The following is a 12,925-nucleotide window of genomic DNA, read 5'->3' on the forward strand; positions in this document are numbered from 1 at the left end:
AGCTTTATCTCTAGGAAAGTTTTTTCAGATTATGACAAGGAACCTGCCACCTGGGAAGAAAAGAGTCCAAAGACTATCTAGCAATTGGATAGGTAATCATACCATTAACAGATACTTCCTTGAAGGCAGAATATTATTTCCTTTCTTTACCATTTTGTGTTACACAAGTCCAAGTGGTGCCAGCAAACCTCTTACCGTGTAATGTAAAACACCTGGCAAACTGAAATTTCTGAAACAAAAACACAAGCTTCACATTGATAACTTGATAAATAACCACTGAAGTTTAGATGCAGGGACTGAGATGATACAGGCAAAATCTTGGTGTTGGTTTCTCTTTTAATTCATATCTTCAATCACCTAACCTTCCCTCAATCCAAGAGCAGTTCAGTCTTTTCTTCCCAGGTCTGGGATGCCAAAGAGCTTCATAGGAAAAGATAATTAAGGATTGACCAGCGTTTCAATTAGTTTTCTTCTTCATCCTTTGCATTTCTCAGAAGTGTTCTCCTGGACCAGAGAGAAAGAGCTGGTCCATTTTTTTTTTTTTTTCATTCTTTCTATTCAAATATTTCCACCCAGATAATACTTTATTAACACAGGTACTGTGTATCCTTCCCTGGTCAGTGATTTATTACAAGAGGATCTATCCTTCCACCAAAGTGAGTGAAAACAAGTTCCAGTATCTTTTCTTCCATCCAGTTTTGTTCTCAGAATGCAAGCCAGTCCTGGCTCTTTTCTCACTTTAGGCCCTGGTCTCAGATGTGTTTATTTTTGCTATTTAAAAATACCTTTAAATTTCACATGCTGGCCTGCAGGACTTGCATCATTTATTCTATACTGTCGACTGCTTGATGTTATTGAAAGGTGACTATAATGAGGGAAGAAAGGAGGAGGTGAAGAGAGAAGAATTTGTCCCAGATCTGTTTAAAGTTTTAAAATTTTATAAAGAGACCCATTAAATTATGGGAAAATGGCTATAGAATGTGAGCCTCCTTTGACCATATGCTCAAAGACCGTACTCTGCCACCTGCCTTCTAGGTAGCTATTCTAGAAACTCAGCCCTTTAGTAGAAACCCAACTACCTTTTATAGGTCTCTTTCCAGATTCCAAAAGGACAAGAGATCAGAGAGTCACATATACGCCTCTTGTTTTATTTTCTTGCTTTCACAGGTATTATCTCCAAGAAAATCGTAGGGAAAAACTTTAAACTGTTCTTTTCAGTTGATCCCTTTGACATCACCTCTCATGTTTAAAATCAGGAAAACACACCCCTAAAATTTACACTCTCTTCTGTTTTGATAAAGAAAACCCACACACAAATCCACACTATTATTATCTTTCACCCTGAGCTATATTTCCAAAGCGTATTATAATCCAGATTTTGCCCCATCTCAAACATGTTAAGTCAGACTGTGCTGAAAGACTTTCCAGGGACGGTCAACAGGGTATATGTTCAGTGGCTGCCCTGAAATCCTGGTGGGGATGAGGATCACACTTCATCATCAAGGGGATGCCAACCCCCTGATAAGCTCCCAGTCCTTTTGGAAGATTTCTTCGAATGTTAATTGCATTTTCAATTTTGCTCATTTCCCACCCCAATGTTTTGTCTGCAGCATCGCTTACACTGGATTCTTTCTATTTTTATTCCTATCATTAAATGGTAGTGCTGTAAATTCTGCAATTAATGTTAAATAAACTGCTTTAATTCATTGATCATGGCTCAGTTTCCTTCTTTCTCTTTTCATGGAAGGAATTAAGCACTTTCCCCGCTACTGCATCCCATTGTGGTTTCATAAAAAAAAAAAAAAAAAAAAGTAAAGTTGTTCTTAGTGAGACTACAATTTCTATCTCTGATAGTATGCAAGACACATCTTATAATCAACAAACCTGTTATCATTGTTATAAATCACAAAAGATGAGAGATGCTCCATAAAAACTATCTTTTTTCTTAACCTGTTAACACTGTAGAGATAGCCTGTCCTACACTTATCTTTGCACAGATTTTGTATGAGGTCACATATGGTGAGTCAAAAGAAGGATCATGTTATTGTCACCTTATGCAAGAATCAAGAAAAATAGACAAAAAATAAGGCCTCATATGGAATCTAAACCCTGCCACAAATTAGTTGTATGGCTTTGAGCAAGTCATTTAGACCCTCTGGGCTTCAGTTTCTCCACCTGTACAAGGTCAAGGTTAAACCTGGTTTTATCAAAAGCCCCTTCCATCTTTGCATTTGCCCCAGATTTTTGAAAATATTAACATTTTTGTACAGATTTTATCTTGGCTTATTATATTCTCTAAGTTAATGAGTTAATGAGTTTGTTTTTTTATTTTGTTTTGTTTTCTGAGATGAAGGCTCGCTCTGTCACCCAGGCTGGAGTGCAGTGGCACAATGGCTCACTACAACCTCTGCCTCCTGGGTTCAAGTGATCATCCCACCACCTCAGTCTCCAAGTAGCTAGAATTACAGGCGTGCACCCAGCTTAATTTTTTTGTTTGTTTGTTTTGTGTTTTAGTACAGACGGAGTTTCACCATGTTGGCCAAGCTGGTCTCGATTCCTGACCTCAAGTGATCTGCCCACCTCGGCCTCCTAAAGTGCTGGGATTACAGGTGTGAGCCACCTCACCCAGCCCATCTATTCATTTTAAATTTAGATATCTGAGATTGGAGACTATTATTCTAAGTGATGTGCCTCAGGAATGGAAAACCAAATATCGTGTGTTCTCACTGATGTGGGAGCTAAGCTATAAGGATGCAAAGGCATGAGAATGATACAATGGACTTTGGGGACTTGGGGGAAGAGTGAGTGGGGGGCAAGGGATAAAAGACTATGAATATGGTGCAGTGTATACTCCCCAGGTGATGGGTGCACCAAAATCTGATAGATCACCACTAAAGAACTTACTCATGTAACCAAATACCACCTGTACCCCAATAACTTATGGGGAAAAAATTTAGATATCCACAAGATTCAAAGGAGTCCCATTGGATTAACCCTTGGTCTAACTCACCTATAACCTAGCCCATGAAGCACTGAGTGCCTTCATCTAGACTGGTGGTTTTCAACCCTGGGTGCTCACGAGAATCACCCAGAGAGCTTTTAAAATATATTCTACCTAAGGTCCATTCCAGATCAATTTATCCAATTCCACAAGGGTGGGCCTCAAACATTGGTGTATCCATTAGCTTTTGCTAGAGTTAGTTAGTGGGAACAAATCACTCTAAAACATAGTGACTTAAAAAACAGCTGTATTTATAACTCATAATTCTGTTGGTTGTCAATTTGGGTTGGTCTCAACTGGGTAGTTCTTCTGATTGGGCTGGGCTCACTCATGCATCTGTAGTCAGCTCCCCAGTTGGCTGGGGGCTGGCCAGTCTAGGATGGCCTTAGTTTAATCAACTGAGCTCTGCTGTCCTTTATCATCCAGCAGGCTGGCCTGGGTAGGGTTCCAGGAGATCAAGTGAATCACACAAGGCCCCTTAAGATCAAGGCATGGAACAGGTATGATCACCTCTGCTGCATCCTACTGACTGAAGGACACCATAGGTCCAGCCTCACAGGGGTAGGAGTGAAAAGAGATTCCTTTAGTCAAAATGCTTTAAGTTATTGGTAACTGCCCTTGCAAATCCATTCTCTCACTTTTTTCTTCTCCCTGAACTCTTCCCTCCTTAAGTGGTGCTAGGAGGGGGGAAATCATTTGCAAAAAGAAAATTAAAAGGAATAAATCCATGTGGACCCATGAAGCATGAAGAAGCATTGGTCAGTCCACAATGGTTCACTGAACACAATTATTTCTAGAATTAATGATGGTGGTTGCCAACCGTAGAGGCAGCCACTATGCTGTCACCTCCAGAATCCTCCTTCCTTGATCTGCACAACAATCATGCAGGAGACATAGGCTAGGGCAGGGTGCAGCAACGTCAGGACCAAGAGGCAGAATTAGCATTCAAACTCAGACGTCAGAGTTGACCCCGTGCAACTGGTCACTCGGTGCTGCACCATGGAGACCTGGAAGTTAGTAAGGCATGCTTCCTCGGGTTGCAGTGATAGAGCATGTATTACCAAGCCATTCCTGCTATGGAGCCATATCAGCTATATTCCAAATAAGTCACACAAACAACAAAAAAATGCCAAGAGTTCAGAAGAAATGGGGATAATGCTAAACAGGGCTAGTCAAAAAAGGGCTCTCTCATTTCATTAAGATTTCCAAGTACTACAGTTTTATTACTAAATCTAACTGAGCATAACTCAATGCATGGCCAAGTGATCTAGGTTTGTAGAAGTAGATTACATTTCTGCCCCCAGGTAGTTGCTCCCAGGTAACTAACCTAACTACCCCAGGTAGTATTTTTCTCAGATTATCAATATGTAAATGTCTGAATCATGCCTCCAGTAGTACTTCTAGCTCTGATTTGAGAGAGAAACCAGCGGTTTGAGTCAGAAGATATTAATTCGTGTCCTAGGCCTACGTCTTACTGATACATGGCTCTGGGAAGGTCATTTAAATTCCCATCTATAAACTGGGGATAAGAATATCAACTGTATTACTGTCCTGCCTGGTTCACAAAGTTGCGTGTATATATGAATATATCGCTATTAAAGACAACCAACATTTTATAAAAGAGAAATCTGAGGCTCAGAGAGGTCAGGATAATTGGCCTAGGTAACACAGTAGTGGAGCTACGATTTGAGCCAGGATCATCAGCTTCAAAGCCCACCTGAAAGTGTCAACTAAACATGAATTCCCCTAGTGACATGAGAAAGCTGCATCGTGGCACTGTGGCGATGCATGCCACAAGACCTAAGCCATTTCTTAACAATTAGCTTTGACAATGCAAGTGCAACTAGTAGAAGAATTTATAAACTTGCTTGTTTTGCCCTGAATTGACTATTCATAAAAATTGTCATGCACCGACTAAGCCAATTTGGTTATGTACAACATTTAGGTTCTTGTGGTAGCTAATGGTAGCCACCCAAAGGTTTTGAGATGGGCAAGAGTCAACTACTTCCCCACAAACTTCTTGCCAGATTTTAAAGAAAGTGAGTCTGAGACCAAATGTTACCACATATAGGTATTTACTTAACATGTTTAATTTAGCAAATCAGTCACAGAACCACACATACCACTCACTGTGGGAGTTTTGTGAAGTGTGAGGTCTCTGTATTATTGGGAGTCTTAACCATATTCCAGATAGACTTAGGAACATTTTGGAGGCAGGCTTTCATTAGTCCTTGGGCAGCAGCAGACAACAGGTAATATTCTAGACTGAGGACTGAACACAGGAACTTTTAGGCATCAAACCTCTCCTGTATTCCCTAAAGCAGGCTAAGGGTTTCACTGAAGTCTTATACTCTGTGTATGCAAGAGAGTAGATTTAGGGCTTCCCCAACCCACCTATCTCAAATACCTTTAATTTTTCCAGTCACCAGAATCCATTTATAACATTTTCCATGATACAGTGATAGGTGACTGTCGAAGTGGACTGAGATGTGGATGGCTGAAGCACTGTTAGTGACCATCCTGCAGTGAGAACACTCTGAGGTAATGTTCACCAGCTCCCTGTTCTTGGTTAGGATGATTTACTGCCCCCAGATTACAGCTTGAACAAACAGACACATGAGTAACACCAAGCGGTCTGTGCCAAAGTTTATTAAAATAAGTCACAGTCATTGCAACAAAGAAAAAACATAGTCCCTGTGTTAGAAAAGATTGAAGACAATATGTTAATTTTAATATTAGGACACTTTATGTGTGCATTTATTCATCTCATTTTTCCTGCAGCCTATAGTGCAGGCATTATTATTATTCCCATTGAATAATTAAATGCTAGAAGTTTAAATCATCTTCCACTGCCTCACCTAATAATGACAGCTTACATGTGTAGATATTTACTATTGCTAAGTATTGTGCTAAACTTTTCATGATTTAGCTCATCTTGTTCTATCTTGTGAGGCATGTACTGTAATTATCCCCACAATACACATGAAGGAACTGCTCTTTAGAGAAATAAAGTAACTTGCTTCAGGTCACACACTAGACAGGCTGACTCCAAGGCTAAGCTATTAATCGTGTTGAGTTTTCCTTCAGCCAATGGCAGAGCGTATCCTAGTACTCACTGCTTAGGACTCTGACTCATGTGTTCTTTCAACATTCTGATTGCTAAGCAGCTGATGTGGGTAGAAGTGAAGGTAACTAGTGCTAACGCCCTTCCAGCATCTCCAATATAAATGCATTCACAGCTGTGATGCTGTGGTTTATGGCTGCTCAGAACTTGCTCACATTTCCAAGTCTTTATTTCACCGTTGGAGAACTCCATTCAGGACATGTGTGTGGAACTCCATGGAGCTTACAACCAATGATTTGGGATGTCCCAAACCACACAGAAGCATACAGAAGTGCAGGTAAGATATCACTGTTGGCTGTGCATATTCACAGGATTGCAAGAGCTGTCACATTGAAACCAGATAGAAAGAGCCTGGTATTGGCATAAACTGTTGGCTACAAATACATCTCCAAATGGGGACACTTTGGGTAACCTCATTTGAGCTTTAAATGGTCCCAAAAATCATCATTGCCATTGTTGTCATCATCATCTTCACCTTCACCACCCTGGCTGAATTTTTAGGAGACCAGTAAATAACACTCCTCTTTCTCTTTCTGAGTTTAGATCGAATAGAAATAAGACACAAAAATGAGAGCCTTTTTAAGAATCAGCTTTATTGGTAAAGCTGATTCCCCCCAAGTTGAGCTTCCCCCCAAAATCTCCAGGCCAACTCTTTCTTCACCCATCATGGGGAGGCAGGGAGGAGTTACTCCAAAGAGCACTTCCAATAAACCTCCACATGTAAATTTTGGCCTCTCAGAGTCTGCTTCCCAGGGAACCTAACCCAAGGCACCCATTTACATGCCTCCCCTTACTCCACCTCTTCCCAGAACTGACCTATTCTACAATTAGAGACATTCATTTCCTAAGGAAAAATGTGCAATATAAAATATCAACGTTCTCTAAGATCTGCTGTGAGAAGGTCAAATCAGAACCATGGACAGCCTCCAAAACCATCCTCCTTCCCGTGCTTAATGACTGCCCGCTGCTCCTCAGCTGCCTCCCTCTGGCTGGGCCTCTTCTTGCTCAGCATTCTACAGCAGGTCCAGCAGAGAAGGAACAGCAGTCGAGAGTGGGCCGTGTAATGTTTCTACTCAGCAGGGTTAGAGCAGCCCCCCAGGCTCTCCTCTACCCACAGGGAAGAGCAGGACAGGAGACAGGAGGCCCCAGGTCCTTGTTCCTTGATGCACTGAAGAAGGACGTTCATGGTCCACTGTACCAATGAGGCAACTATTATCCCGTCAGAGAAGCAGTTGCATCTTCCAAACCCAATGTGGCCATCTAGCTACTCAGGATCAAGCTATGCTCAGACATTTCTTTCAGGGACAGCTTTCAAAAACCACAAGTCTAAGAACAAAGAATGAGTTTGTACCTCCTGCATGCAAAGTGGAAAACCTTACACACACACAGAATGGACAGTAGCCTTTATGGAATATGACATAAAAGTGATACCTGCTCTAATACTGTGTCTAAAACCCTACCAATCACAGTGTATTGGGGGGAGGGGGCATTAAATATTGTCCTCTTTGGGTATTCACTTTTGTTTATCTTTCTTTTAAAGTACATCTCTTGCATATATATATATATATATATATATATATATATATATATATATATTTCCCTTTTTAGCCTTGTGTTTTACATAGGTAGTTCTCAATCAGGGGTGATTTTCTCCCAATGGGACATTTGGATTTCTCCCAGAGACAATTTTTGTTGTCACAGCTGAAGAAGTGTTGCTGGCGTCTAGAGGGTAGAGGCCAGGGATGCTGCTAAACATCCTATAATGCGCAGGATGGCCACCCACTACAAAAATTTTCCAACCCCGAGGGTCAGTAGTCCAAGAATGAAACACTCTGCTCCATACACATTTCCTTCTCTCATAGCAATGTTATCATTTTGTTTGTATGTGTTCACATAGAATCTGCATTGTAGAGTGCATGTATTTTTAATTTATGTGACTAGTATTATATTAAATCATCTCACTCTACCTTATGGTTTCTACTCATCACTCTGTTTTTGAGGTCCATTTATATTACCCGTGTGCACTGTGATGCATTGCTTCTGGGTTCTACATAGAAATCCACAGAATGCATCGCCACATTGTTCCCATCCATCATCTCCAGAAAGGGATCCCCAGGCTGCCTCCTACTCTCTACCATCATAAACTTTGCTACAGAGAACATCCTTGTGCATGCTTCTATATGGCCCTGCATGAGAACATCTGTGGGGTAAATACCAGGAGTGGAATTGCTGGATATCAGGTAGGTGTATTGTAAACTTAACCAGATATTGACAGACAGCTCTCCAGAAAGACTCTCCCAGTCCGCACTCAAACCAGCAGGCCATGACGCTTCCTAGATCCCTCATTTAAAAGGTACTCTTCTTGAAAATGCACATAACCTATGCTAAGATTAACATATTAAATCACCATTACCTTCCAGATGAATCCATCAGACCATCTTCCTCACAGGAAGTAGCTTCGGTGGCCTGGGTGCCTAGGCTAGAAAGACTTCAAGTAGGGGATGTAAGTAGAAAGAAAAGTGGGAGGACCCAAAGACAGACCCTCTCCTGCCCTCTGGGAGAATTTTCCTCACTCCTGAATTTGCTGCCATTCATTTTAACGGATTGTTTGATGTCTTCCATTATTAAACTTTTTTTAACTTTTATAACTTCAACTTGAAGGGTGTTTTCTTTTTCCATAAGCAGTCTCAGCCTAAATCAAGGTGAAAAAACCTATAGAAACAGAAGCACGCAGGGTTCAGACTCTTCTGAGAGGTGTACATGCTCATGATGGCACTGCTTCTGCTTCCTCAGTCATTCAGCTCGCCCGTGGGACACAAGGATCAATAAAGCGATAGAACCACAAATAACACAGGCCTATCAGCAATATATTAGCAAAGAGTGTTTAAAAGCAACTTTTAAAGAAGATTCAATAGCATTCGATTCCAAAGTTGGCCAACTCCAATGTCCTGAAGCTCAAGTTCATTCCTACCGAGTTAGCAAATGATGGACAATAAGCCTAACTGTCAGACAGATGGGCCTGGACTGCTGGGAAGACCATTTGGGGATGTCAGAGGGGTTGGACTGACAACAGGGAGCCCCGGGTGGGTCTTATGCTCTCGATGGCAGTGCTTTTGAGGGCCAAATGTCCTCAGAGGTGGGTCAGGACAAAATCTTCTCTAGAATACATAGCTCCTTCAGGTAAGAGAAGGGATTTTGCAAAACCTCATTACGTTCTAATACTTTTTTTTTTTTTTTTTTTTTTTTTTTGAGACAGAGTGTCACTCTGTCTCCCAGGCTGCACTGCAGTGGCGCGATCTCGGCTCGCTGCAACCTCCACCTTCTGGATTCAAGTGATTCCCCTGCCTCAGCCTTCCAAGTAACTTGGACTATAGACATGAGCCATGACGCTGGCTAATTTATGTATTTTTAGTAGAGACAGGGTTTCACCATGTTGGCCAGGATGGTCTCAAACTCCTGACCTCAAGTGATCCACCTGCTTCAGCTTCCCAAAGTGCTGGGATTACAGGTGTGAGTCATTGCACCTGGCCTCTAATACGTTTTTCACCTCAGAACAAGGAGTAGCCACTAGGAAATCCCTTTTTATCCACTCCCATGGGTCATTAGGCAACTGAGCTGAGCCCTAAGGTTCCCAATGAGCTCCAATCCCCTGGGGGTTTATGACCAGAAGCAGAACGCCTGCTCTCTGCCAGGTATTGGACTTGATGTTCAATCAGGCAAAAGGTAATATATATAAACTACTACAACTGGGCCTCACACACAGTGTGAGCTCTACAAGTGATTGCTATTCTTATTGTTGATCATCATAATTGTCATCATGATTATTCAATCCTAGATTCTTATGACTTTGTCCATAAGACAAAGTCCTTTCTTTCAGGGAGTTTATAGATAAGTAGTGCAGAGACATATAAGAAACCATTAAAAAAATAAGCATGTAGAATAATAAATGAAAGTTATAAGTGCATTGGAAGAAACAAAGGCCTGGAAGAGAGAATTTGGATATTGCATGGAATTGTAAATGGGATTAAGCTGCAAAAAAGAGGAAATGCTGCTGGGCACAGTGGCTCATGCCTGTAATGCCAGCACTTTAGGAGGCCAAGGCAGGAGGATCACTTGAACCCAGGACTTCAAGGTTACAGAGTGAGATCCTGTAAGCAAAGCAAAGAAAAGAAAAAAAAAGAAAAGAAGTAAAGAAAAGGAAATGGGAAAGGAGAGGAGGGGAGGAGAGGGGGAGGGAAGGGGAAAGCTGGGTCCCGTGGCTTACACCTGTAATCTCAACACTTTGGGAGCCCAAGGCAAGGAGATCACTTAAACCCAGGAGCTGCAGACCAGCCTAGGCAGCATAGTGAGACCCTATCTCTATAAATAATACAAAAATTAGCTGGGCATGATGGCACATGCCTGTAGTCCAAGCTACTCAGGAGGGTGAGGTTGGAGGATTGCTTGATTCCAGTAGGTCAAGCCTTCAGTGAGCTGTGATCACACCACTGCACTCCAGCCTGGGTGACAGAGTGAGACCTTGTCTTGAAAATAAAAATAAATAAAAGAAGAAGAAATGAGGAAATGCTATGGCCTGTGGTGGTAGCTTTGGGCTGTGTCTGCTTAGATCTTGATTTCCCAGAATTTTCTTCCCTGCTTATTTGGGGGTTCATATGAACATAAGAGACATTTTGGACAAGAACTGGAAATCAAAAGTAAATCAGCAGGCTCTTTTTTTTTTTTTTTTTTTTAATCCTAAGAAGCATAGTGCAGGGCATTGGTGACTGGTGCTGTCACAGATTACACGTGCTGTCCCCGATCCCCTTGCTGGTGCAGGGCAGCAGTCCACCCTGCAGCTCCTGCCCTCGCTCCTCCTTTAAACTGCTCCAAATCCTGGGCTGGTGACAGCAGCTCCATGAAGGGTGCCAGCTTTTTCTGTAGCACCAGCATCGTGAAAGTTGGCTGTCAGGAGGCAGTGAGGGACAGATGTGGATTCCAGCTCTTCCGCGGAGTTCCCAGTCATTCTTCTTCCCCCCAGTTCACATTGTTTGATTGCTTGTGCTTTTGCTGCCATATCTAAGATCCCCTAATCCAAGATCATGAAGATTTACACCTGTTTTGGAATTTTATAGGTTTAGCCCTCACATGTACATCTTTGATTCACTTTAGTTTTTGTATATGTTATGAGGTAGAGGTCTAGCTGTTGCATATTTTCCCAGCACCGTTTGTTGAAAAGACTGTTGTTTCCCCATGCATTGTCTTGGTAGCTGCACTATTTTACATTCCCACCAGTAACGTTGGAGGATTCCAATTTCTCCACATCTTTGCCAACATTTGATATTGTGCATCTCTCTGATTATAGCCATCCTAAATAGGTGTGAAGCCGTATCTCATTCTCATTTTCATTTGCACTTTCCTAGTGGCTGACAATGTTGAGCATATTTTCATGTGGACACTGATTTTTAAAATAAACTTTGTTTTAGAACAGTTTTAGGTTTGACCGGGTACAGTGGCTCATGCCTGTAATCCCATCACTTTGGGAGGCCAAAGTGGGTGGATCACTTGAGGTCAGGAGTTTGAGACCAGCCTGGCCAACATGGTGAAAGCTCGTTTCTGCTAAAAGTACAATAAAAGTAGTTGGGCATGGTGGCACACACCTTTAATCCCAGCTACTCAGGAGGCTGAGGTAGGAGAATTGCTTGAACCTCCGAGGCAGAGGTTGCAGTGAGCCGAGATCCTGCCATTGCACTCCAGCCTAGGCAACAGAGCGAGACTCTGTCAAAAAACAAACAAACAAACAACAATAACAAAACAAAAAAGTTTATTTTAACAACAATAACAAAAAAAAAAAAACAGAAAAATTGCAAAGATAGTACTGAGAGTTCACACATACACCATAACCACTTTCCACCATAATTAGCATCTCACATTAGGACAGTACATTTGTTACAATTCATGAACCATTAATGACAGATGATTATTAAATCAAGTCCATATTTTTTTCAGACAGATTTCCTTTGTTTTTACTTAATGTTCTTTCCTGTTCATTCCATGTTATATTTAGGCATCCTATCTCCTTAGGCCCCTCTAGGCTGAGACAATTTTTCAGACTTGCCTTATTTGTGACACTCTGGGCAGTTTTGAGGAGTACCAGTCAGGTATTTCATAGACTGTCCTCCCATTGGAATTTATCTGCTGTTTTTCTCATGATTAGACTAAGGCTATGGGTTTGGGGGCTTCCGCAGAAGTAAAGTCCCATTCTTATCACGTCATATTAGGGGCATACACTATTGACATGACTTACCATTGTTGATGTTGACCTAGTCACCTGGCTGAGGTAGTGTTTGTCAGTTTCCTCCACTGTGAAGTTACTCTTTCCCCATCCCCCTTCGACTGTCCTCTTTGGAGGGAAGTCCCTATGTGCAGCTCAAACTTAAAGAGTGGGCTATCTTTCTTCTTTTCTACTTTTTGTCCCGCGTTTCCAATCTTTTCAAAATCTTCAGCTCAGCTCAATCCTAGACGGGGCGAAGAGTTCATTTGCAGTGACACAGAGCTGCAAGCTGCTTCCCTTCCTCCCTTTGGCTTTGCCAAGCTTGGACTCAGGAGAAGCAGCTCCACCTTTGTGAAAAGTTACCTGTCTCTATATATCTCCCGTTGCGATAGAGACAAATCGTGTCAGAGTTCCTACAAAAGTTCCAATCTCAGCAGTTTTGTCCAGCATTCCCTAAATATGCTCCAATCCTCAACTCAGGAAGAAAAAAAAATTCATCAGATCATTAATGTGCAGGCACACATGCACACACACACACACACACACACAC

This window comes from Rhinopithecus roxellana, chromosome 21, assembly GCF_007565055.1.
Source record: "Rhinopithecus roxellana isolate Shanxi Qingling chromosome 21, ASM756505v1, whole genome shotgun sequence".
Taxonomy (NCBI): domain Eukaryota; kingdom Metazoa; phylum Chordata; class Mammalia; order Primates; family Cercopithecidae; genus Rhinopithecus; species Rhinopithecus roxellana.